Raw genomic sequence first — 25,395 nt, 5'->3', positions numbered from 1 at the left:
CAAAAATACCTAATGTCTCTACATTGGCGCCCGAAATAAAAGAGTTGTGGATGATTACTTTCCACACCGAGGATTTGGCGATTGGGTCCCCTAAAAACCCCAATAGCCCTTTAAAAGGAGGAGTATATAAGGTATTTCTCCCACCTTCTTAGCGTGCCTTCGGGGTGTAGTGGTTCTGCACGCTGGGCCAGTATTCCAGATGTCTGTGGTTCGATTCCCGGCGAAGGCGTTTGCTAATTTTTCATCTTTCCTGCTTCCAAAAAAAATCTTAATGGCTCTACAAAATGAGCATTGCGTTTCTTATAATCATCCTTTAAGTGGGGCTAGAGTATAAAGAATTACCCTCTGCTTGTTCTCTTGTAAATAGCAGCACGTTCAGTTAGAACTGGATGATGCGTAGTTTGAATCCTGTAAGTGCGGAGCTGATTATTTTTCCTTCCTGATCCGAAAAACATTCTGTTGTCTTTGCTCGCGTTTTGACTTGAGTATAATGCTCTCATAACTCATGTATTGTTCATGAATATTACTGAAAAATCCAAAGGACAAGACAGTACTTTTGCATGACACTTTTATCCTTAAATTAATCTTAAGAAACTCCGTTAACTGTGTTTATTTCTCATTAGTAACTAATAAAGGTTACTCTTCTCAGCGTCTTTTAATGAATAAACCCTCCCAGACTCATTAATAGTTAATTCATGCTAATATTTATTAATGTACCTTACATTATATCAAAACTTAAAATGCTGTTTTGTGTAAAATGAATTTAAAATTTTGAAGCTTCGAGAAAGTCAAAATTATAAACTTTAAATGAAAAAAAATTACATGCATCACTATCTCTTAGTAAAATATAAAACAGTAGTATCAAATTCAAATGTCATGGGGATAGAATGCACGATCAGAAACCAGCTCACAAGTCAGATTTTGTTTTTTAAGAAAATGAAAAATAAATAAATAAATAAATAAATAAATAAATAAATAAAATAAACAAAAGAAATATAAAAAATTTTAGTTAAGTTTTGAATTTCACTTACTAAAATGTTTATCAAAAGATTCATAAACAAAGCAATAATAATAACACAAAAAGAAAAAAAATTTAAAATCATATTTATTTATACCTGAGTTCTAATGTTTTTCTTTCTGTTTCATTTTACACAATTTCTGTTGCACTTTGTATCTAAACTTTCTGTTTCATTTTACACAGAAATTTCTGTGACACTTTGTATTTCAAGTGTATTGACAGAGAAATATTAAAAATTCAGACTGACATTTATTTTAAATAATTACAATATATCGAGCTAATCAGTACGTAACTAAATTTCATTTAAAATTAAAAGGGAATAAATTCTAAAAGAATTCCAAGTTTTCAGACAAAATTTGAGAATAAATAATGAAAACTAATTTTTTATTTCCTTGTACAAAGTATAGGAATCGTAATCGCGAAAATTTTCGAGTATCATATTTCAAAGAAAATATTCATTTCAACCACTCTCTACACCACTCTCTACACTCTCTAAATCATTTGAATGATGTTTTTGAGTGACATCTGTACCTACGGGCAGAATAAAGGACTATTTTTGCCAAAAAGGATTGCAAAATGGATTCAGAAGAGATTTTTCTTGACATCTGTGCGTACATATGTATTATCTCGCAAACTAAAGAACGAGTAGTCGTAAAACGTTGAAATTTTGTATATGGGACTGCTGTAACATATAGTTGTGCGTCTCCTGTTTTCGTTGCAATCGACTCCACTAATCATATATATATGAAATAATAGCGAAAACAAAAAGACGGAGCACTGTTGATGCGTAATACCCAGATAAGATAGATCGTCGAACCATATTTGAAGAGGAAGAATTATGATTGTGTAGTATGCTAATATGTTGAGTTCGTAATATCTAAGCAACTTGGCAGTGAAGGCGGTTTTAATTCCATTTTTATTTCCAGTTTACATATGTGGCCACAATCATTCAGTACTCTAGTCGTGCCTATTCAGAGAACATTTACATTTTTATACTTTTACGATAGGAAAAAAGCACAGAGAAATTACGTCCTAGCAGTATAGTGAAAGAAGCTGATGTGCGTAGTTACGCAATATGGAGACACACGAAGAGAAAGGTTCTTGCTTGAGTTAAAAGTTTCAGTTCCTAATTATTACGTCATCAGCGCTGCGCAGGCCATGTAAAATGGAATGATATAGAAATGACGCAGTCCAGAGAAGTTATTACGATTTTTAGAGTAGAGAGGGAGAATTAAAGAGTTACCGTTAGTTTAAATTATAATTTTGATTTACATATTTTTTATCTTACATTGTATATTCTCATCTGTTACCTGGCTCGGAGAGCTTAGTTATCCTTACGTGTTGGTAAATTGTGTATTTTTTGCTTTAAAAGTGATTAAATTATGTGGGTTTTTGTGTTCCGGTTAAGGCTTTTATGCCTTTAGTTAATCTGCATGCAATAGTTGTCGAATTGTCAACAATTGAGTGAACAATGTGGTGAGTTAAACCTAACGAACGGCCATTTGTTTACATTTAAAATTCAGTAGAATAGTAAATGAAGTCAGTTTCTGTAACTTCAGTATCTTTTTGCAAAGTGGGACGGAAAGTAAATTTTTAGTTTTGTGCACCGAAAAATCTGCCTTCTTGTTCTCTGGCCGAAATGCGTAGTAACTATAATTTTAATTGTAAAAATTGTTTTTTTTTTTAAACTGGTTTAACTGTATTTGGTGTTTTATATTTTTCTGTATTTTTCAATTTTTAATGAACATGTTTTGAGTTTTTATGTAATTTTTGCTTTGCCGAAGTGAGAACTGAATTAAATGAATGAAAAATTTATCTGTAAAAAATTCGCGGAAATAAATTTAAGTGAAATGCAGCAAAAAATGTGTATAATTTAATAGGCCACACAAGGAAGTCTTGTGGTGTCCACATCAGATATTTTTTTATTTGTTAAAGGTTTCTTCACATACACAAAAACACAGATGCCTTTATGTAAATGTTTTTAAACTTAATTTCTTATTACAAATTGACACTTGATAGTGTTTGATTCTGATAACGTTTGTAGCCTGGGATAAAAATTACTAAGAACTACAATAAAGAACAATAAATGCTATCTTCATCACGAATCGCAGATGCTTTTCGGACAATTGCGTTCTTTTATTATTTAGTTTTAACTGCGAAAACACTTCTTCACATTATAAGAATTTATTTTATTCTACCAGTTATTTTTAGTTTAACTTTACTGTCCTTCCTGATTTGAGTTTCCTGCCGGAATGTAAATTTTGTATGACGTAGATGCAAATTCTCAACGTGTTTCAGAAGCAGTATTTAAGCTGCGTTTCAGGAGTTCAAAAGAAAAGTAGTAGCGAACTTAGTTCCGATGTTTATGCTGCGAGTTTAAAATTAGCTCTCTAGTTCAGTGTTCGACACCTTTCAGTTTATACTGATTATTTCTCGGCTCGGCTTTGCTGTGTGCTGTCGATTTAGCGTTAGTTTAAGCTAAGGCTCCAGTCACTAGATTGTCTTAATTTACTAGCAATTTGTTACATTCTTATATTCTGTTACGTAGCCACAAGGGGTGGTGATTTGTGAGCACGAAATGTGGGCTTTTGTTTCAGTAAAGTTTTAAATATAAAGGTTATTTAAAACATTTCTTCTGCAGTATTTATTTTTAAAGACAAAGCGAGAATTCGCTGCATAGTCTTCAGCATAGTGTTCATGGTGAAAGCTACCAACGAATACTCACAGAATCTAAAACATATAAAGGTTTATTTTTATTGTTTAATTCCTTAACTAAAGATATTTATATTTTGACAAGTACGAATAAAAATTAATCAAATCTTGAGTTTCAAATCTTTAAATAAGATTTATATCACACTGTATACAATTAGTTCAATTTGTAGATATTTTGGCACGTTATTCATATTCATTTCTAATGGTGATGAAAATAATGTAAAATTGGTTCATTATTCAAGCTATTTAAATATTTGAATCATTCTTCAAATTCCGCTCGTAATGCCGTCGTATGGCCTCTCGTAATTTGTCTTTCATATTCTTGAGATTTTTCATTTCAAATAACAGCTACGGATTTTAGTTGTAGGACATGCACGGAAAGTTTTTGATTCTAGTTGTACTTCCTACATTTGCAGTTCAACTTTAAAAACTTTAGTATAAGCGTACACATTTATTCTTTCATTGCAGCTCTTTAATGAGGATATTTAAATGACCACTTAATTCAATAATAAATGCTTAGTCAAGTGGCATAGCATGCAAACATACAGTGAACAGAGTCCCAAATTCTTCATTGCATGTGTTTTTTTTTTTCAACAGCAGTAGCGTACGTAAAGCTTAGTCCATATCTCTCTGTTTCTAAAACTATTAGCATGGTATTTACACCATACATAACTGAAATGTGTTTGCGAGCTATATAAAATTGCTTAGGGGCTCGCAAACGGGCCGTGGTTTGACAGTGTGAGACCACTCATATAAAACATGAAAAAATAACATCCAAAATACATTAAAAAAAAACAAAAAAAACAAAAAAAAAAAAAAAAACAGAAAATCCAGCTTCATGGTTTGGGCGAGGCGCCGACGGTATGATTGATGAGCAGTTTATGCTCCTCACTTTATTTACATCCGAGATTTTATTCTGGTGCCTACTATTACATTTTTATCAGATTTATTTATTCATGTTTTTCATCTCATTATTATAAAAGCTAGCTCATATTATGTTCATTTTTTATTTGCCTGTATATAGTTAGCTAGATAATTTTTATACTTATCATTGCTTGAACGTTTAATTAGAAAGCATATAATAATATTATAATGTCTGTCTTGTTATTATTGATTACTTGAAATTTTATATAGCATACCTACGTCTCTGTAAACCTACTCGCGTATCTGCATAAATATGATCTGCTTACGTGTGCTTTTGCTATTGCAAAAATATTTATTCCCCCCCCCCATGAAACAAAGCTTGTTACCAGAGCCAGATTTAGACTTGATAAAGCCCTAAGCTATTTGAGACATGGGGACCTTTATAAGTCTGTTATAATGTATTATAATACTATTTATACTATATTTTAATTTTTTTGGGTCCCTAAGCTATAGCTTGTGTAGCTTATACGTAAATCCGGCCCTTCATGTGTCCTCTTGTTCCGGCCGCATCAGCGGTCGAGTGGTTAATGACCATGGAATTCTGTTAGTTTGACCTTGTTTCGAACCCGAGCGAACATGCTGGCTTATAATTGGCTTCGTGGTCTTCTCCATGGTGTAATATGAATACCAGCCATGTTCCTTTGGAGCTAAAACGTAACGTACGAAGCAAAAGAAAGACATCGTGAGAGAAAATAGAAAACATTGAAGCTTTAAAGCATTGTGGTATAAAATATAGTAGGAAATAAAGTGGTGCAGGAACTTCGGAGTTTTAAAACAACGTATTTTGTGCGTACGATGGTAACAAAATAAAGCACACACAAGTCATCACATGATGACAACATCGCAGGTATGAGTTTTCTGACTATAAAAATTTAAGTGAATTTTCGTATGCTAATTTCTGAGCACAAGAAGAAGTAAGTTATATTTTTAACTTTTCTACCTATCTATACATTTCATATTTTTGTATTAACTAGTAACATTTATTGAAAAAGCAATAAGGAAATTTAAGCATTAAAAGTCTGGAAGTTAATTAAAATTCCCAGACGGAAGCTATGATCTCTAACTATGATCACAATTATTTTAATACTTTTATCTTAAAACCTTTGACATCATAATTAATTACAGTTTGGGATAAAAATTGATTTTTTTAGTGTTTTCATTAATAAGAATTACTGAAGTATAATGTCAACGTCTGACAGTACACGCTTATATTTTTTATGCAATCTCTGTTTGACTAGACATGAGACTCTTTTCTAAGTACGTCCGACTATGTATTTAATCAAGAACGTCAAATCAAATAATCAAGAACGTCAAATCGCGCTACAGAAAACTGTTTACTTTGTATCGTTAATTTCAGTTAATCAAATGCAAAATTTCCTGTTATTTATGTTTGATGGTTTTGATTATTAATTTTATTTCGTTTCATTGTTTTTTCTCTACAGTTTTATATAGTATAGCCTTGTTGAGTTTATTAAGTATGTGTTAAACTCAGAACTGAAAAAAAAAAAAAAAAAAAAAAAAAAAAGTAAAAAGTTAATATATATATTTCAAAAATCTAGCATGACTTCCTTGTACGGAATATTAAATTATACGCATTTTTTCTGCATTTCATTTAAACTTATTGAATTGAATTAAATCGATTTCGTCGATAGCGCATAAATCACAATAGAATAAATACGCTTTTTAAAATTTACCATAGCGATACTCTGGCGCTAGTCACTTAACAACGTTACATCTCATTCATTTTATAACTCAAAATGCAGAAAAATTATATCATCTGAAGAATTATCTAATCGTTGCCACATGTTCTATTCAAACACTATAAGAAATCTAAAGAAATACATAAAAGAAATTAAACAAATAAAAAGTAAACAGTTTCTCACAGACGATTCAGTGCTGCTTACCTAATGTGCATGCTCTATACGTAAATATTCTCCTCTTTCCGAAACAGACTGGCCACAGTATTTTCTGCGACTATGAAACATTTTTTTCCCCGAATTTCATTAGAGATGTTCTCATTCAACTGATTCAGTTCTCACTTTGCGGCAAGGCACAAAAAAAAAAAAAAAAAAAAAAAAAAATATATATATATATATATATATATATATATATAATAAAAAAATAAAATAATAAAAAAAAATCATAAAAATTTAAACATATAGAAAAACATAAAAAAATAAATACAGTTAAAAAAATTAAAACATAGTTTTTACAATTAAAATTACAGTTTCTACGCAAAAAAAAAAAAAAAAAAAAAAAAAAAAAAAAAAAAAAAAATTGACCAGCCGGCCAAGAAGACAGATTTTTCGGTGCACAAAACTGAAAGTTAACTTTTGGTCTCACTCAGCAGAAAGGAATTGAAGGCTCAGAAACTGATTTAATTTGTTGTGGACGCTAGGCCGAGCCAATATATGGAATAATTTAATAAATTAAATGATAATTCCAGAATGGATTAAGCATAATTTAATTCGCAATAATTAAAGAAGACGTTACTTTGTTGTTGCGAAGCTTAGTTCCTCTAGATTGGCAACAAATGCACTATTCTGCTAAGTTTCAAATGTTAAAAAAAAATGGCTGCTATGGTAAACAAAAACTAGGCTTAGCCGCACTTAAAAAACTTTTAAATTGTTGATAATTCCCGAATTATTGCATGCAGGTTATCTAAAGGCATAAACACTTTAACCGGAAGACAAAAAAACATAATTCAATCATTTTTACAAAAATATTCTCAATTTACAAACATATAAGAATAAAGAAACTGAGCTCACTGAGGCAGTTAAAAGAGCAGATAGATATATACATATATTTATATACTGTTTGTGCGGCCCATTGCAATCATGAAGGGAGATGCAAATCTACATGTTTCAGCTGTCCCACATAAAACATTTCAACGCTCTGAGATACGTTTTAGAGTTATGCGAGATAAATTCATACGAACGTACGTACAGATGCCACGAAGAAATTTCTTCTGAATCCATTTTAAATCAGTTTTATAGTTCGTTTTGGTAAAAAGAGTCCTTTATCTGTCCTTACGTATAGATGTCACCCAAAAACATCGTTAAATTTCATGCGCTAGCGATTAAAACGGATATTTTAGTTGAAATATGGTACCCGGAATTTTTCGTGATTGCAATACTTTCTTTACTTCGTACCAGGAAGGAAAAATATAAACGAACTTCTTAAAATAATTTATACAATTAACTTGTGGAAATTTGTTTAATTTACTTAATAGTTATTTTATGTTTAAGCAGCGTTTCCTATTGCTCTCAACTCACACTTTCTTGCCAGAATGCAAATGGAGCAGCGCGCGTGTATTCAAATGAGATAGAAAGAAGTAAATATTTAAGGAAAAGCTTTGGAAGGAGGAAACAAAGCGTGTTCTGCCTGACTGAAGGCCACCTTGCTAACTTTAATTTTCTAGCGATTCGATTTCCGTGGCTTTGAGCTATTCTTGCCATTGGACCAACTTATTTACGGCAACTTTTCGAGTTAGAGACAGCTTTCGGGATAGTTAACCTGTGAAGCCGTTAGGCTAAATTTAACTTCATTTAATATTAAGTCATTCATTACTTTTTGAGTTAAGCAAAAAGCGTTGGCGTTTGTAAACACGAGTTGGTGACATCTGTGAACTTTATTTGAGCTAATAAAGTTCTTTACACCCTTTTCCGGACTTTGTAATGCTTTAAGACTTGGTGATGACAAGCTCAATTGATAATAGCCAAGCATGCAAGAAGTTATAAACTTAGAAAAGTGTTTACATTTCTTCATAATTGTGTGAGAATGATTATAATTTTCTGGTATGATGAAAGTTCGAAAAAAACCCCAAAAAATAATTTTGTTAAGAAGTAAATGGAGGAGATAACGGAAGAATACTGAAAATCTAGAATATTAAAATTATTAAAATATATATCGCAACATATTTTCGAGTTATTACATAAGGAGAGTCGGAAAGTAGATTGTAATCTTTAAAAAGTTCATTAACCTCGTTACACGTTTAAATTAAAAGTATGTAGACTTAAAATTATGCCTAACTTAACTTTCTTATCATTCACTTTAAGCAAATAATTGTTTTTCTATGAGTTTGAGACTGTTTTCTTTTCTGCATCATTTGTGTCTTGAATCGTATCTTTTCACTTTTAATACATCTGTTTATTACTTAAATTGTGGTTGATCTGCTTTAAAGCATCTTTATTTTGGAAACGTTTGTTGATATTTATTATAATTTGTGGTGTTCTGATAAAATCTAATTTTTATTCTTCCAGAAAAGATCTATTATTTGCTGATTATTTTCGAGGTTTTTTCTTGTTTCTTCGTTTAATGTATTTCAGAGTTTACCACGACTGAAATATGGATTCAACCAATTTTTATGAGGTATTTATTTCTATGAATTATTGAAGTTTTGACGCATCTAGATCATTTCGTGCTATTCCCGTTAAAACAATAGGTCGAATCTTGGCAGAAACGCCAGAATATGAAATATATTGAATCTGAAATATCATATCTCTAACATGCATTGAAAAACAAGTGTGGTAATCCCTGTAATAATTTACACAAACCGTATGAGATTTAACCTAGAATTCCAGACAACCTTAAGAAGTTCAACGTATCTTGGAAGCAAATACCTTTGCAGTGAGTTATTGAAAATGAACGTGAAAAATTTCATTGCTTAAGCTCAGTAGAGGAAAGGTATTTGACCTAGCCAGGTAGGCTGGCTGAGAACTTTTTCTGTCGTCGTTTACTTTCTATATTCTTCTTTTTTTACCTTCCAGACGCTTTTATCTACCGAATTTGGAAGAGCTATTGCCATGGCCCACTCTTTCAGGGTGGCGCCTGGCAACTGGAAAGATGATTCTAACCTTTATGAATAATGCAACGAACGGTGCCACCTACGTTAGTTTTTCGCATGCTGTAGTTTGCTTGATTCTGAAACCAAGAATGTGTATTTTATTTTTTGATTTACCAAATGGGCAAATGAAAGAGAAAGAAAAGATATGTTTACATTAGTTCCTGAGTAATTTTGTGAAAAACGTACCATCAATTTAACTATAGCTTTGAAGAATATTCGTTAAAATCCAAAATCAAGGATAATTCTTTCTACCTGCGCTTAAGAAAAACACAGTTTTTTCCTTTTTGTCCAGTTGAATAGAGCTGTAAGATCTCTTTTCTATATCTCATAGCTGTCAGGAAGCCTTTGTTAAACACATGCATCATAATACGGCCGTCCAACATAATGCCTTCCTAAACCATTACACCTACACCACCGTGGCAGTGCACGAACTGCGCGAAATTTGATCGAAGATCCCCTTTCCCCTCTTATCTAATAGACGAACTGCGCGACGTTTTCCTGTTCCCTCTTTCTAAGAACTTGAATTCCCAAGAAGATTGGGTGCTATAAAAAGTCATTTATCGCAATTATGGTTAATTTTATTGAGACTGCAAGTCTCTATTTTCTTTTATCAATATTGTAAAAAATTGCGCATACAAAACAAATATTAATTTAAAGTCTGGCGTCTGCTAAAGTAAAAATGAGTTTCTTTTACACTCATTTTAAAGTTCTATGATGATTAAGAGCTAGATCCTTTTCATTCTCTGTAAGAATGAAAAACTTTCCAAGTGGTAGATTTTAGTCGCTGATATACACATCAGTTTTGAATATTTAAATTGATAGGTTAATGATATATACAAAACTGATACATAATCAACCTATCAAATATCGGATTTGTAGCGCACCTTAAACATGTTTCTTGTCTAAATAAATATTAACAATCCCGCGAACGGGCTGGCTACATGGGTGTTTTCGTGGTTTTCCCCATGTGTAACGTGTATACGAGCCAGTTTTACTTAGAAATCCCTCCACGAAAGCATCCCTTCCCTTAGGCAGATAACCCTCGTGTGCTTTGCAATAATTAAATACACCAACACCTAAATATTAACAAATCTTCTTAGATAGCAGAATGGTTTTAACTTTCATATTCACCATTTTAGGTAAACAGTTCTAATTTAATTTAAACAATTCTCTTTATTAAATCTAAAAATTGGATTTCTTAAGTGGTTCTAAATTCACACTAATATTATTGTAATGTATTGCCGTATTAAGCTTTCCATTTTTAGTCATTGAAGTTATTTTAAGGTTATTTAACTTTCTTACAAAATCCATATTTTAATACTAAAAACGTTAAAATATTTATTGTTTTCCAGTTACTCTACTTGATGTACTTTGGCATATATTTAATTTCTAATACACATTTAATTAATAAATTGATAATTATAAGCGTCTGCAAAATTTTGAAAAAAAAAAAAAATTCTAAATCCCTGCAAGAAAAAAATGCGACTAATTTTCCTCGTCAAACGTGGCAAGATATGACCCTTATATCTGAATGTAATTGTGTATAGCTTCTAACAATTTCGAGAAATCGAAGGTACTGGAAAATTCTCAGCGGTCGGAAGAAATCTATATATAAAACCTATATATATGTAACTATAAATAATACCGGAGAGAGTATCAGTACTCAGTTTTTAGTTCAGAGTTGACTTCGGAGTATTGAGGCATCTCGGTGGAAGATGCTATCTTTAAATGTGTTTTGCACTGCATTGTGTTACACGTTCTTAGTAGTTTGTAGCGGTAAATACTGTTTGTGCTCTGTGATACTGAAAAAAGCTAGACGAGTACTTTTGTAAAATAAATATTCCAGACATGTAAATTTCTGCTGAGAAAATAAATTTTGTCAAGCTATTATATGCCCTGTGTGCATTAAGTCCATTACGAACTGGTACACACGTAACCATATATCTGACATATATTTGTACCATATATACTTTAGTAAATTAGATCGACATTTCACCACCACAAGTCTTCTGATATAGATTATAGCTCCTAAAACAAAATTAAACTGTAAAGGATACAGAAATTTAAAATGTTTATAAAGAACAAAATTTATATCATTAAAAATTTCAGAAAATTTTGAAGTTAGAAAATAAAATGTCTTTTTTAAAATAAGTAATACTCTATACCAGATGTAATGGCATTATCTATATCTGGTACCATTCAAGCCAGAATTGGTTAATTGCAAATAAAACCATGTTCCCGAGCCCTGTTACCCCTGTCCTGAGTCAACTTTTGAATAATTAATTTATTGAAATTTTCCATAATTGAATAATATGTATCTTTAATCAATAAATAACAGCTTTTAGTTTGATTAGATATTTGAGACTCAAAAAAATTGATTTTATAATTTGTTTACTTTAAAAACTTCTTTTTCCTAGTAGTAAATAACTATGCTTATTATGTTTTATTATAATTTTTTACGTAGTTTAAAAGCGATTGGTAGGAGAACGGACAAGCTATGATTTGAACTTGAATTCTGAATTTTGAAAAAATTTAGTAAATGGAGCATGCATTTCACGGTTTTAGTTAGTTGCAGTTAACAGTTTTCTGTCTTTCTTCCTCTTTTTTTAATGTTTACGTTTTTATTCATTATAGTTATAGGAAAAGGAAAAACTCAGCTGTTGCTTATATGTGAGGAAGAATTATCTAGAGATTTGGTTTCGTCCAAAAGATCGTACAGTTTTGTGTAGATACAAGGAAAAACTTCAGTAGTTTTTGAAACACTCAGTTATTTAGAATTTTTGTTGAAAAATGGTGACGCGAAAAATAGAATGAGCGTTTCTATTTGAAGTTCGTTGACAATAATTATAATAAAAAGATGTTATGAATAGCATTCTTAGATACATCTTCGAATACCTACAGTAATTTATTTTCTTCACTGTTGACATGGAATTCATTTCGTATTTGATTTTTCTGAAACGTGCAACTGAAATGTTAAAAAATATAGAGCTTGACGTTGTTATTTATAAAAGACTAATTTTTATAAAACTCTTTTAACATCTAAAAGGTTTTTTTCATTTATCAAACAGCGCGGTCTGAACTTTTAAGTCTAGGAAATAAACGAACCTGCTGCCAAACGATGAAGCTTAAACATATTTCATTTGTCTCTTTATGTTACAGCGGTGCATTATCAGCATTTATAAATATCTGATGTGGACATCACGACTTCCTTGTACGGCCTTTTAAATTATAAGCAATTTTTGCTGCATTTCATTTAAATATATTTCCTCGAATTTCATTAGAGGTGTATTGATCATTCAATATCAATTCAGTTCTCACCTCGTGGCAAGGCAAAAATTAAATTAAAAAAAAAAAAAATCTGAAATGTTTCAGATTTTAAATTACGTCCAAAGGGGCGTTTTTTAACATTTTGTGTATTACCTTTCTTTATTAAATATCATGTTCCTCGCACTTAAACCATAAGATCCAGTGCAACAGCAATATCTCAAAATAGTTTTAAAACGAGCATATCTTTAGAATTTCCGATACAGAGACTCACGCGCTGGAGATAAAAATGTTTTTTCTGCACAACGTTGCCATTGCTCGCTTTGAAATCCTTGAGGTTGTTAATCAAAAATTCGTCAAAGTTTTAAAAAATAGGAAATCGATCATAAAACAAATTTCAAATTTCAAATTTGGTCTTCCACATGCTCATATTCGTCGGAGGATTACGTTATTAAAAATTCGATGACTCTATGTACCGTTATTTTATGACAATGTGAGAAATATACATACATTTACGCAGATTTTCATTATTTAATTTCTTCAAATATAATGCAGGACTCTAACATTTTATGGCAACAGTTTGAAAAGTGAACCGACATTTATCCGTCCGACGCAAAATGCCAAAACGAAACTAATAGTCCTTCGGTATTCAAATCCCTTTGGACTAAAAATCCCTCGAAGTATCGTCCTTAGAAATTGTCAAATGCAGAAAAATCTAAACACCAAACACAGTTAAAAATAGTTAAAAAGCAAATTAAAAATCACAAATTCTGCATGAAAACAAGCAATTCAGCCAGCGGGCAAGAAGACAAAATTTCCGGTGCACGAAACTGAAAGTTAATTGTAAATAATATTTTGCAATAAGTACGATTAGCGCTTATATTCTTACTGTAATTAATGTTACATATCATGCACGTGTCTATACTTGGCTTTTATGTTCACAACAGTTTTTCATAGATATAGACATCCAGTTATAAAAATATTTTAAATAACAAAAATATTCATATTGTGGTAATTTTAAATTTAATAAAAGTTTCGAAATCGAGTTTTCTATTTCCTCCAGTTCCTATACATATATAAAAGAATTTTTTTGCTCGTTATGAGATATAAAACACTCCCGTAAGTCTGACACAAGTTTGATTCCCGTAAGAAAAAAATTGGCAGAGATATTTAATATTAAACCCGAGGTTCCCATTTAGGGACACAAATTGAGCACAAATTAAACAGAGATTTGTTTGTATTTGTATGTAATTAAAAATAGAATATCAGTTTAGAAAAAAGTTTATGGTACTAAAACGATTAAATGAGGTACAGTCCTATGCAGATTACTATGAAAACTACTAATCAATATAATTTTTCTGAAGTTGGAGATCTTATTCATATAATCTCTAGCATTAATCTAGTATTTATGGTCTAAAAATACTGGCAAGTTTTATTTCTGGTACGCAAGCAACAACTATATTAAATAAAAATGAAAAGTATTAGCGTAGTTTAACGAATTTTTTGAATGACTACCAGATTATGGCTCTAAAGTAACAAAACACCATGGGAATGATACACACAGTGTTTTCAGATTTGGAATTAGAATTTCAGATTTGAAGTTAGAATAATTTAGATGTTGATTTTTCCCCTTAAATGCCATTCAATGATATTTTTTTGTGATTTAGTAGTGTCTTTAATGTATAATTTTGTTACATTTAGGGTGTCAAAAGAACTTTTAGACAAGTTAAATTATATAAAAAATACATTATTAACATTCTCATGAGGTTTTTGTACGTTAGAATCTTAATCTGGTAATCATTCAAAAAATTCCTTAAAGTACAAATCTTTATCATTTTTAATTAATGCAAATAATATTACAAGCTGGCTACGTGCCAATACTGAAACTTGCCGTTGTTTCATAGCGCAGAAACACTCTAAGATTGTGTGAATAAGATCTCCAGTTTAAAAAGAATATAGAGAGAGATTAATATTTTCCTCAATAATCTGTATAAAACCGCTCTACGCTTAATCCCTTAACGTCAGAAACCCTTTCTTAAATCGATATTTTATTTTTAGTTATGCGCAAATGCAAACATTTCATTCTTCAAGTTGTATATCACCCGTAAATATGATCTCGGCTTTTAATATCAGATATCTCGATTAATTTTTGCAGTACAGGAGTCGCGTTTTTGTGTTTTAAGTAGTTTTATTCAATAATTTTAATCAAAGAATAATTTTAGCATTTTTTCTTTCAATCCCACATTAAATCGTGCAGAATTCTTATTGGGAATGGACATTTATAGTCATTCGTTTAGTTGGAGAGAAATTATTTTCTCTGCTTTGCTTTGAAAGCGAAAGTTTTGTTGAGAAGCCATGATATCGATAGCTGTTTGCAGTCATATTTCTCGAAGGTGTTTTAAACTGAAAGTTGGTGTTACTCTACTCGAAAAAAATTTGATATTATTGTCGAAACTAAAAATTAATTGGAATAGACTATTCAGAAAACAGACCCATTGCTCTTGTAACTACAAATCAAAAGTTGAGATGACTTTATCTGCGCTACTGGTGAAAATGTGTGTAATTGTCATGAATATTAAAAACAATAGAAACAATTAAGTAAAACTGGGATATCAAGCTAAAATAAATTAAAAATCACTTTTGCTTTGTGCTACAGTAACCGCAGTTTGTAGAAATGTAAATTAGAACAGTGAAAATATTTAATTGTTGAGCAGCATTCTAAGACTTCCCAATAAGATACTAAGTTAGTAGCATCGGTGGAGAGGGAAATGCAAAACCGAGTAATTAGACTTGCTAGAGCTGGCAGAAACTAACCATGTAACAGGCAGATGACTCATGTAGAACGAAAATCTTGAAAACTGCCTTGCCAGCCCATTTGCCGGGATTTGAACCAGATCAAACTATCAATATTTAGCGACTTCTGCTCGGCCTCTATAGAACAAATATTATGCGCTTATTAAATTTTTCTAAATATTATTTGTATTATTATGTAATATTACTTACCTGAAATGTTTTTATAAAAATTTACACTATTTATAATCTTTTTGATTTTCCTCCCCCTTTTTTAAATGTTTTCTTTTAACTCTTCTGCCTTATTTGATGTGTGTATACATGCATTTTTCTAATTTATCTGATGTTGCACAATTATATTATATATTTGATAATTAATAAAAAACTAATTATATATTGAAAGACAGAGTTGTTCAATACCTATAATTTCTTTGCAAAAATTACGAATCCAGATAGCAGATATAATAATATTTTTATTTATTTGTAATAAAAATTAATACATGCTTAGTTATACAATCGTACTGATAATAACTTTAATAAAACTATATATTATTTTCATTGCGATAACAATAATAATAGTACTTTTGGAAACGTAAGACAAATAAAGAAGATACTTTGAAAATACAATAAAAATGATTGATGAAACTCAGCTTGCATCAAATGATTGATGAAACTCAGCTTGCATCATATAAAATTGCTGAGTTAGTAGCCTTAAAATTAAAGCCACACACGGTAGCAGAAACTCTCATTTTACCTGTTTGCTGTGAAGTAATGACAATTATGATTGGGGAAGAAGCAAAGAAGGAAATTTTGAGGATTCTAATATCTGATGACACGATTCGCAGAATTGTTTACATGCCGTCTGCATTCAACTGATATAAGTGACAAAGAGTTTCTCTTAAACTTTATATGATTTATTAGAAACCAAATTTTCAAACAACTTTTTTCATCTGTGGAAGTAGATTTCATATGTTTGCGTTTTCATACAGAAGTCATGTCTCTTGAAAATGTTTTAAATCATGTGATGCAATTAAGAAATGTACTATTGTTTTTTTTTCCAAAGCAGAAAAGCACGAAACGTGTAAAAAATATCTGAAAAATCGTAACTGGTGTAAATACTCGTAATTAAGAGTATTTGGCTGATATTTTGCTTGCTTTAAAACGTTTTCTTTATATACTTTAACAATATAAGTGTATAAAGAAAAAACAACGAAGATTTTCTTACACCGATTGATAAATCATGTCCAATAAAAACAAGAACAGTACTCACGTATTATCTCGTTGACCGTGCAAGTTGGTTAACATTGAGCCATGAGAACTGGCGGAGATCCCGCCAAACATACGCCAATCGTTCTTGCAGAATTCTTAAGGAACTAATGCTTTTTTATCTAAAAAAAGCTTTCACCGATTTTTGCTATTTTTTAGGTTCTTCGATTTTGCTAGAAACTCTGTTTGGGACGTTATCATAATAAATGTAATTAAGATTAATTGTTATATTCTGTTATTGCTTTATCGGCCATTATTCAATTTACCATATAGTGCTTACTAACACAGCTGATTAACTTTCGTTTTCTTTTGAGAGTAAGATTCCATAACTTTGAAAATAGTCTAGTGCTTGCTATTATGTAAAAGTAAGATCCCAGATTTTAATAATTATTTTTTTCAAACTAAGGAAAAAAATACACAATAGCATTTAATTATGTCCTTGTTCATAAAAACAAAAAGTGGCTCATCAGAAATCAATAGGAGTTACCTTAAACGAAAGTACAGATATTATGAGTGTGTTGTTATGTCATGCTTATCTATAATTGCCGCGAAATCGTGCAGGTTGGCGACAGTTTAACGGTAAACGGGATAACAGGTAAGTACGAAAAGAATGTTTGTGGAAGAGAGGTAAGAGAAAGAGACGGACAAATGTTCCCTTCTGTGTCAGATACAAAAGAGGCAATCATTTCTTTAATTAGTAAACATTTAACAACAATAGAAGAAAAATTTGAAAAATATATTCCATTGTTAAACACTGAGCAGTTCGACTGGACAAGAAATCATTTTGTTTCTTTTGATGTCTCGAGTTTTACTCTAAATAAAGAACTGACATCGCTGCTTTTAGATCTCAAATTAAAATTAAAGTTCATTGAAAGTACTTCTGAAAAACTCTGGATATTTGCTAAAGATTAATATCCCGGTCTAGCAAGAAAAGCACTTAATATTTTATTATTATTTCCACATCATATATACATATTTTGCGAGGCAGGCTTTCCAGTGATGGCTAATGCTTTGATTTCGTTTATTTGTTTACGGTGAAGCACTCTAGGTCTATCTGCCTAAGGGAAGGGATGCCTTCGTGGAGGAGTTTCTAAGGAAAACTGGCTTGTATATGCATTACACACAGGGAAAATCACGGAACGCCCATGCAGCTAGCCCGTTTGCAGGATTCGAACCAGTGGCCTATTCCTATTCGAACCTCGGAGGAACTGCCGAACTTCATCGTTCGGCCGCTGGTGATGGCTAATACATATATATACAGGCTGTCCCACAAAGGACCCCTCTTTTGAAAATTAAATAACTAGAAAACAAAAATTGATAGAAGAATGAAACAAAAGGTATGTTTATTGGAACAGTTGTAAAAATCTGATACAAAAGTTTCACATTTAGTTACGAAAGTTGAAAATAGGGGGCACTATAGTCGCAGTACATCCTAGAAAAATTTAATAAACGTGTCCTCTGCAAGCCGTCCTTGAAATCACATCACAATCTTTTCAAAATATCCATCTTTCGCAGTGCAGGGATCGACACTTCAAGCTCGTTCAGTGTTGCAGGCTTCTTCTGGAAGACTGTTCTTCAAGGTGCCCCACAAAAGGTAGCCACAAGGCTCAGTATGGAGGCCAATCCATGCTTGTTCCAGTAAATTTGGAATAGATCAAAGCAATGTGAAATTTCTGCATCAGATTATTACAGCTGTCCCAATAAACATACCTTTTGTTTCATTCTTCTATCGGTGCTTGCTTTAGAGTTATTTAAATTTAAAAACGGGGGTCCTTTGGGGGCACCCTGTATACCAGCCTCAGCGATGGCTAATGTAAGAATAAAGAAACGCGAGAACCTGGAAAATTTAGAAGAGGAGAAAAGAATGGCTTTACTATTTATTCGTCCCAGCATTATTGAAATCTGTAAAATTACCGAGCTTATCGCCTAAAATTTGAGAATATTTTTATTTTAAGGGATTTTAAAATAAATATGTTTTTTTCATCAATCAATATCGGTATTTGATACTTTTAAAACAGTGGGACTTTGAAGCAGAGATGGTCAATCCCGCGTCCACAATGGCACCCTCCGATATGATTTTTCCCCTTTTGTTTTTACTCCTCGATAATTATTTTTCTTTCATTGCGTTCTTTAAAAAATATTGGCCCTCTTTAAAACTCATGGTGTATTATAAGTGTTCCGTACGGAAAAAAATGTTAAGTTTAATATTCCCTCCGGCTTCAAGCAAGATGAGAAACAAGGCCTTAAGCTGTATAATATCTGGGTTACAAAGCAAATTGAAAACCCGTTCATTGGTCACAATTTCAACCGTCAGTTTTACTATCAGTCAGCCACTGAAATCATCGGATTGGCGTAATGCTGCTGCTGAATGTAATAATAATAAAAGAAGTAAAAACAAAATGCAGAATCAAATCGAAATTTAAAGTAGGTTAAATTAAGTACTAAACTATGATTTTTTTCACCGTTATTAAAATAAAAGAATGAAATACTCTTTCTAAGAATGCAACATCATATTGTTAAAATGAAACTACATAGCTACTTCATTTTAATTTAAAATTATCTTCCAAGTTCGGTAATTAAGATGTCTCACGTTCGCTATGAATAATTTATAACTTATGAATTTCAGTTAAACATCATTTACCAGCAGGACGTCGCATTGTGTTGTCTGTGTGCTCGTTTAGATGATAATAACAGTAAAACCTGAAGTATTACGTATCATTTTAAACTAAGCTAAAAATTTAAGAATTCTTAGAAAATAAAATTTAAAAAAATGTTATTTACAAACTCGTAGTGTTTTGGATTAGTTTCAAGTATTTTTTACTGTACCTAAAAGTTAAGAATGATTATTATCATTATTTAACATAATTAATTTTAAATTCTGATTGCGATTTGTATTTGCATTATACAAAGCTGTATTCTAAAAGTATTGCTATGAATTTTGTAATTGTAAGTAATTTTAGTCAAATTATACGTAAAATTGTAGTATCTTTTGCATAAAGTAACATGAAATGCCTCAAGAAACGAAGTTTTGCCGAAAAAATAAGGTTACATGGGTTTACAAAATCTATTTAACATTCAGGTAAATGGTTATCTCGCTAAGTTTGTGAGATATCGCCAAGTTGGCAAGGAGTTTGGCGACTTATTTTTATCTCCAAGTTTGGCGTGAAACATCCCAAAGTCGCCAAACTTGGTGACTATTTGGCGACATTTTGGTTCGATCTTTGTATATCTTTAATTGGTACAGTAATTCAGTAACTGTAATTGATCTTTATATGTAACTGTAACGGATTCGGCCCTTATATGTAACTTTCAGTAATTACGAAAAATGGAAGATGCTAAAGATTTCTCGGCGGCCGATAAAAGACAATATAAGCCTAGAAAGAGCATCATTTCTCAGTTATTTGTTGAGAGTTGACGTCGGAGCATTGAGAGTACTGCTAACTTCGTCTTTATAGATGCGCTTTGCATTACGTTGTGTTTAACATTCTTAGTAGTTTAAGTCATACTGAGAAACTTAGTCATACTGAGAAGAGCTGTACCAACACTTTGTGGAAAATTCCAGAACTGTAAAGTGTTTCTATTGTGAAAATAAATTTTATCAAGCTATCATTGGTTCTCTGTGCATTCACTCCATTAAGAATCTATAAAGCAAGGAGCTATCCATATCGAATGTTAAGTTTGATGGCTTAAAGAGTTCCTATGCATTCGCTCCTTCTTTTATCCGCCAGGATGGGCGAATAATGCAGGTTTCACTGTAATCATTTATTTAAACATATAGTACTGGAGACTGGTACTTTATTTTTATTATCAGTTGCATTCTCTGTAAATAATCGTTTTGTTATGTTAGATATTTTTTGACTTTTCTGATTTGATTTTGTTCGCATTGTCAGCTATTAAGAATTATATTCAACTATAAATCTTGAAATACCGCAGTTTGGAATAATAATATACGGGCTAATAAGACAGTGGAACGACCTATGTAAAATAGAATGTTGCAATTATTTTAGCAGAAAAACACGGCAATCGTAGTACCAAAAAAGAGTTCCACCCGGAGGCACATAACCCTTTTCTGCCTCAACGTAATTTAATAACTTAACCTAACTTAACCTTATGCATTTTAATTCAAAGTATACGACACAAAGGGAAAGGAACGTGATCAGGCCAAAGCCCGCATAAATATATTGCTGGAAGTATTTACGACTGTTTTAGAGTTACAAAAATGCACGTATCGAAAATCAATCTTTGAACTTCCCTGTTCTGCGCAATTTTTAACTCATCTGAATCTGAGAGGATACGGTAAAGAGGTAACGGAAGAAGTTTAGAAACCTGGAAGTGGCATCCTTAAGCAGCCCTAGAGAATAAATTCTTTCAACTCCTTAATCCGTAAACATCCCGAAGCTCTAATCTGAAATGACGTAGATTAATTTCGCATTGTTTATGCCTGTGATTCGAAACTTCCTACAAAATCTAGTTTAATTGCTGCATTAATAAATTTTCTTTCAGTGTAAACAATTAAAATGTACGAATTATTGTTCCTGCTTCCCATATAAAAATTCTGATTTAAAGCCAAATGACTAATAAACAGCCAAAAAAAAAAAATTTCATTTCTGTAAAAAATAATTAGCTTAAGTCGTCTCGACAATTTTTTCCCAACGAAAACGTAAAATGAAAATTCATGAATCATAGTTAATTACATGATATCTCGGCATCTTTCCAACTGCAGTATTTCTACTAATACCAGACAGCCAAACAGTTCTATTCAGTAATATTTTGATGTTTCTCAGACACAAAAAAGTTTTTATAAGCTGCTTGCTATTTGAACGGCTACTTCAATGAAAAATTTTGGTCTCACTTATTAATTTATGTTTACTTAATCTTGAAGTTATTTATAGTGCTTATATGTCTTCGAATAAGGAAATAAATTACATTTAAAATGAAAGTGAAGCTCCCAGAGAAGCAAAATGTTCCTTCTCTAAAAATATAATTTTACAGTTTTTACTAACTACATGCTTCACCCTTAGGCTCTACATGGAAGGGGAGGGATGCTCTGTGGTTATCTTTTTAAGGGAAACTGCCTCGTATCCATGTTACACATGGTGAAAACCACGAAAGCGCTCATGCAGCCAGACCGTTCGCCTGGACTCGAGCCCCGGACTGAAATACCAGTGTTCACCGGCTTTTACCGCTCGCCGCTGGTGGCCTATAATTTTGCAATCGTTGTCGGTTATAAGCTACAGATCCCAATAATTATTATCATAGCATGGATTGCATAGAATACGAGGTATAAATTTTGACAATTATATTCTCATTTTCGGAAGACATAATGAAGTCCTTACAAGATTTTTTTGACAACATTATTTCTGTCAATATTTTCTTAACGGCAACAAAATTTTCAGAGGCATTTTATTTCTTAGAGTACAATCAAACATATCCAAATTATGGCTAAAAAAGAGAATATATTTTCAGTAATAGAGTTTTTGATTGGATTTCATTATTACATCTTTAACCAGGTATCCTTTCAAAACAATAAATTTCTATTAAAACTGGGACATTGTTTATTCACATTTAAGTATTGCCTTCTATAGAATTTATGAGAAAAATATATTTCAACACAATTCTGCTCCAAAATTTAATATAAAGCTTTGAATTTGGACTACCCCCTCATGTGTAACGTACGTACTAGGTGGTAGCCTCCCAAAATGCTCACCGAAATCATCTCTATCATTAGTTTAGTAACTTTTCGTCCTTCCACAGTTAAAAAAGCAAACGTACTGCTGCAATGCAAAATGCCCAGCTGCGGTAAGAGAGCTTCCCGGCAAAGCGGGTTTGGGTTGGCAAGGAAAGGCAGGGTTGCCACATTTGGAGCGAAATTGCTCATTCAGATACATGTGGCGACATTTTTCATTGGATTAAAGCCCATGTGGGGTCTTTTGGTAATGAGAGGGCTGACAGTCTGGCCAAGGAGGCATGTATTTCAACTAATGCACCCATTGTGGAAATTTCTGGTTCTAGACAAATTGCCATTACGAGTATGAAGAAATATTATATAAATATATGGAAAGATCTGTGGAAAAGTTCAACAAGAAAAAATAATTTGTTGATTAATATTGAAATTACAGATAAAGTTTTAATCTATGATGACATTGATATGAATCAGATTATCACCGGACATGGTAGGTTTCCTCATTATTTAAAAAGATTTCATGTACAAGATAATGATCTATGTCCAAATTGTAATGTTTTGGGTGATGCCAAACACTTCGTGGTGGACTGCCAATTGACTAATTTTATTAGACGAAGTTTTTGTGATTTACATTTTGATTTTAAACATTTGAAATTATATGCAAGAGAATTGATGGCCTTTATTAATGGCAATAGATATGCGATTGGGGTTTTTAACTAAGTTCATTTTATTTTCAATGTGTTTATTTTAGGATGTCTTTTCCGTCGTGTTTTGATGATATGTGTGATTGTATGTCATATTTTCGTTGTGTGTTTTATGTGTGTTTTCCTTCCTTATTTTATGCTATCATTTTTACTAATACAATTTTCTTGATTTAGTTATTTATGGTTTTCTTCTTTCCTGTTGTGTCGTTAATCCAGCCATTTAAAAAAATTAATAAATAAAAATAAAATAAAATTATATAGTCGTATGGCAACCTTGCTGGATGTATAATTATTGTTTTCTTTAGTTGATTATACTAACATTTTTAGTTACTCGGAATGTGGTGTGAATGGGACGCTCCCTTTTTGGACCATAAGATCACTTTGTGATCAGGCGGGTTGGGGCGTTCTAGCAAAAACAAAAACATTTGGCGACAAAATTGGGGATATGTCATAGACGGAGCGAAATCATTCCAGAACGAATTCTTACCTCTTTTCCCGAGAATATGCTCGAAGGCAGGTCAAAAGCTATATATACCTTGCCTGTATGTGGAGTAGTGACAGTATTTTGAGTTCCGTAATAGTGCTTTGAGTTCACAGATTATTTGAGAACGACCGAACTGAACGGGGAGCTGTACTTTCATGCTTTGTCGTGAAGTTGTCTTCACCATTATAACCTGACAGCCCGAAGGCTGTGTTGCTGATTGTATTAGCGTCTTTGTCAGAGTTTTTAAATGACTGTAACGCGTCTTTGGAACTGTCCTCGTACTAATGACGAATGAATTGTGTTTTGATTCTTCATCAGATGGTGTCATTAATCATTCCAAATCCGCAAACCCATAGAACGCAACAATACTTTCAAAATTTCATGTCGGGTTTCCTAGACTTGTAGAATATGTAAAATCGTAGAATTTTTAAACTTTGTAAAATTAAGGTTAGTTTTCTGCTATATCCCACAAGTAATATTTAATGAGAATGATTCTTTTCGGAATTCAAGAAAACTTCATAATAATTTAGGCAAAAGATGTACACGACAGAAGACTTTGTAGTCTGAGTATCTATAATAATGCAGTTTGAGGTATCAAAATGCCATCCTTTTAAATGGAAATTTTAGTCTTTTCTAATAGCTTTGATATATTGCCAGGTGACTCTCAGTATAGCATAGCACAGATAAAGGTAGGGCAGGATAATATGCTGAAATGATATGCAGTTCAAGAAAATAAAACAGAGTGAAAGAATGATGCCATGGCATATAGGACATGCTGAGAATTATCGCATTATCTCTTAACTTTTGAACTCTGGTCAGCGGATTGTAAAACATCGATTATATTTCATTTGATGAGATATTCTCAATCACGGAACGAATATTTTGCTGCAAATTTTGGAGTTGTGGATTGGTGCGATACATTTTTCACTTTTTCCAAAATTATGATTCCAGTGTCCAGAGTAAATAATCGATCTGGACGATCAGCTTGAACCACTCCATTGCAGCCTCTATTGAAAATGCTGTCAGAATATAGTGGAAGCCTTTCGGACTATTTATTTTCCTCATCAAGGTAATTGATACACAAAAAAGTTTCGTTCTGTAAGTGTATCCCAGATCTCTTCTTCGGACTGCTTTTATGTGCGTCATGTAGAAAAACTGCTACTAGAATACCTCTGACAAAAAGTGATTGTGATTTAGTTATAAAACATATTACTATATCGTATTGAATTTGGTTTTTAAAGCATCAAGTAATTCTCTCCTTTATTGATAATTCTAAAATTTTTAAGAGAGGGAGTACGTTCACTTGCACATATACTATGTTTTCATTAATTAATATTTTCTGCCACTAGGGGGTTCTGTTTTCTAGAAATTTAAGCAAACAAAGAAGTCCTTGTATTTTTAGAGTCTTCTTGTGTTATGAAGGATAATTTTTGTACAGAGGATTACTATTTGGTTAATTGTATTTTATTTTAGATGATATTATATTACGTAGGAAGAATTGCAATCTATATTCTATTTTAAAATTTCTTAATTACATTGGATTTACTTTTTAATGATGCACCTGATAATGCACGGAAGAAGTAGAGCTAAACGATTTTTCATTCGGCTGTCTAGCATTGAAACACTTTCTATATAGTAATAAAATACATTTCATTTACTTTACTGGTGGCATAAAATAGTAATTGTTGCAAAAGTGTTACTTTG

Source organism: Stegodyphus dumicola, chromosome 2, assembly GCF_044657685.1.
Source record: "Stegodyphus dumicola isolate Sdum_Otavi_A_Nest chromosome 2, ASM4465768v1".
Taxonomy (NCBI): domain Eukaryota; kingdom Metazoa; phylum Arthropoda; class Arachnida; order Araneae; family Eresidae; genus Stegodyphus; species Stegodyphus dumicola.
The sequence above is the reverse complement of the archived record's forward strand: the minus strand, read 5'-3'. Positions refer to the sequence as shown.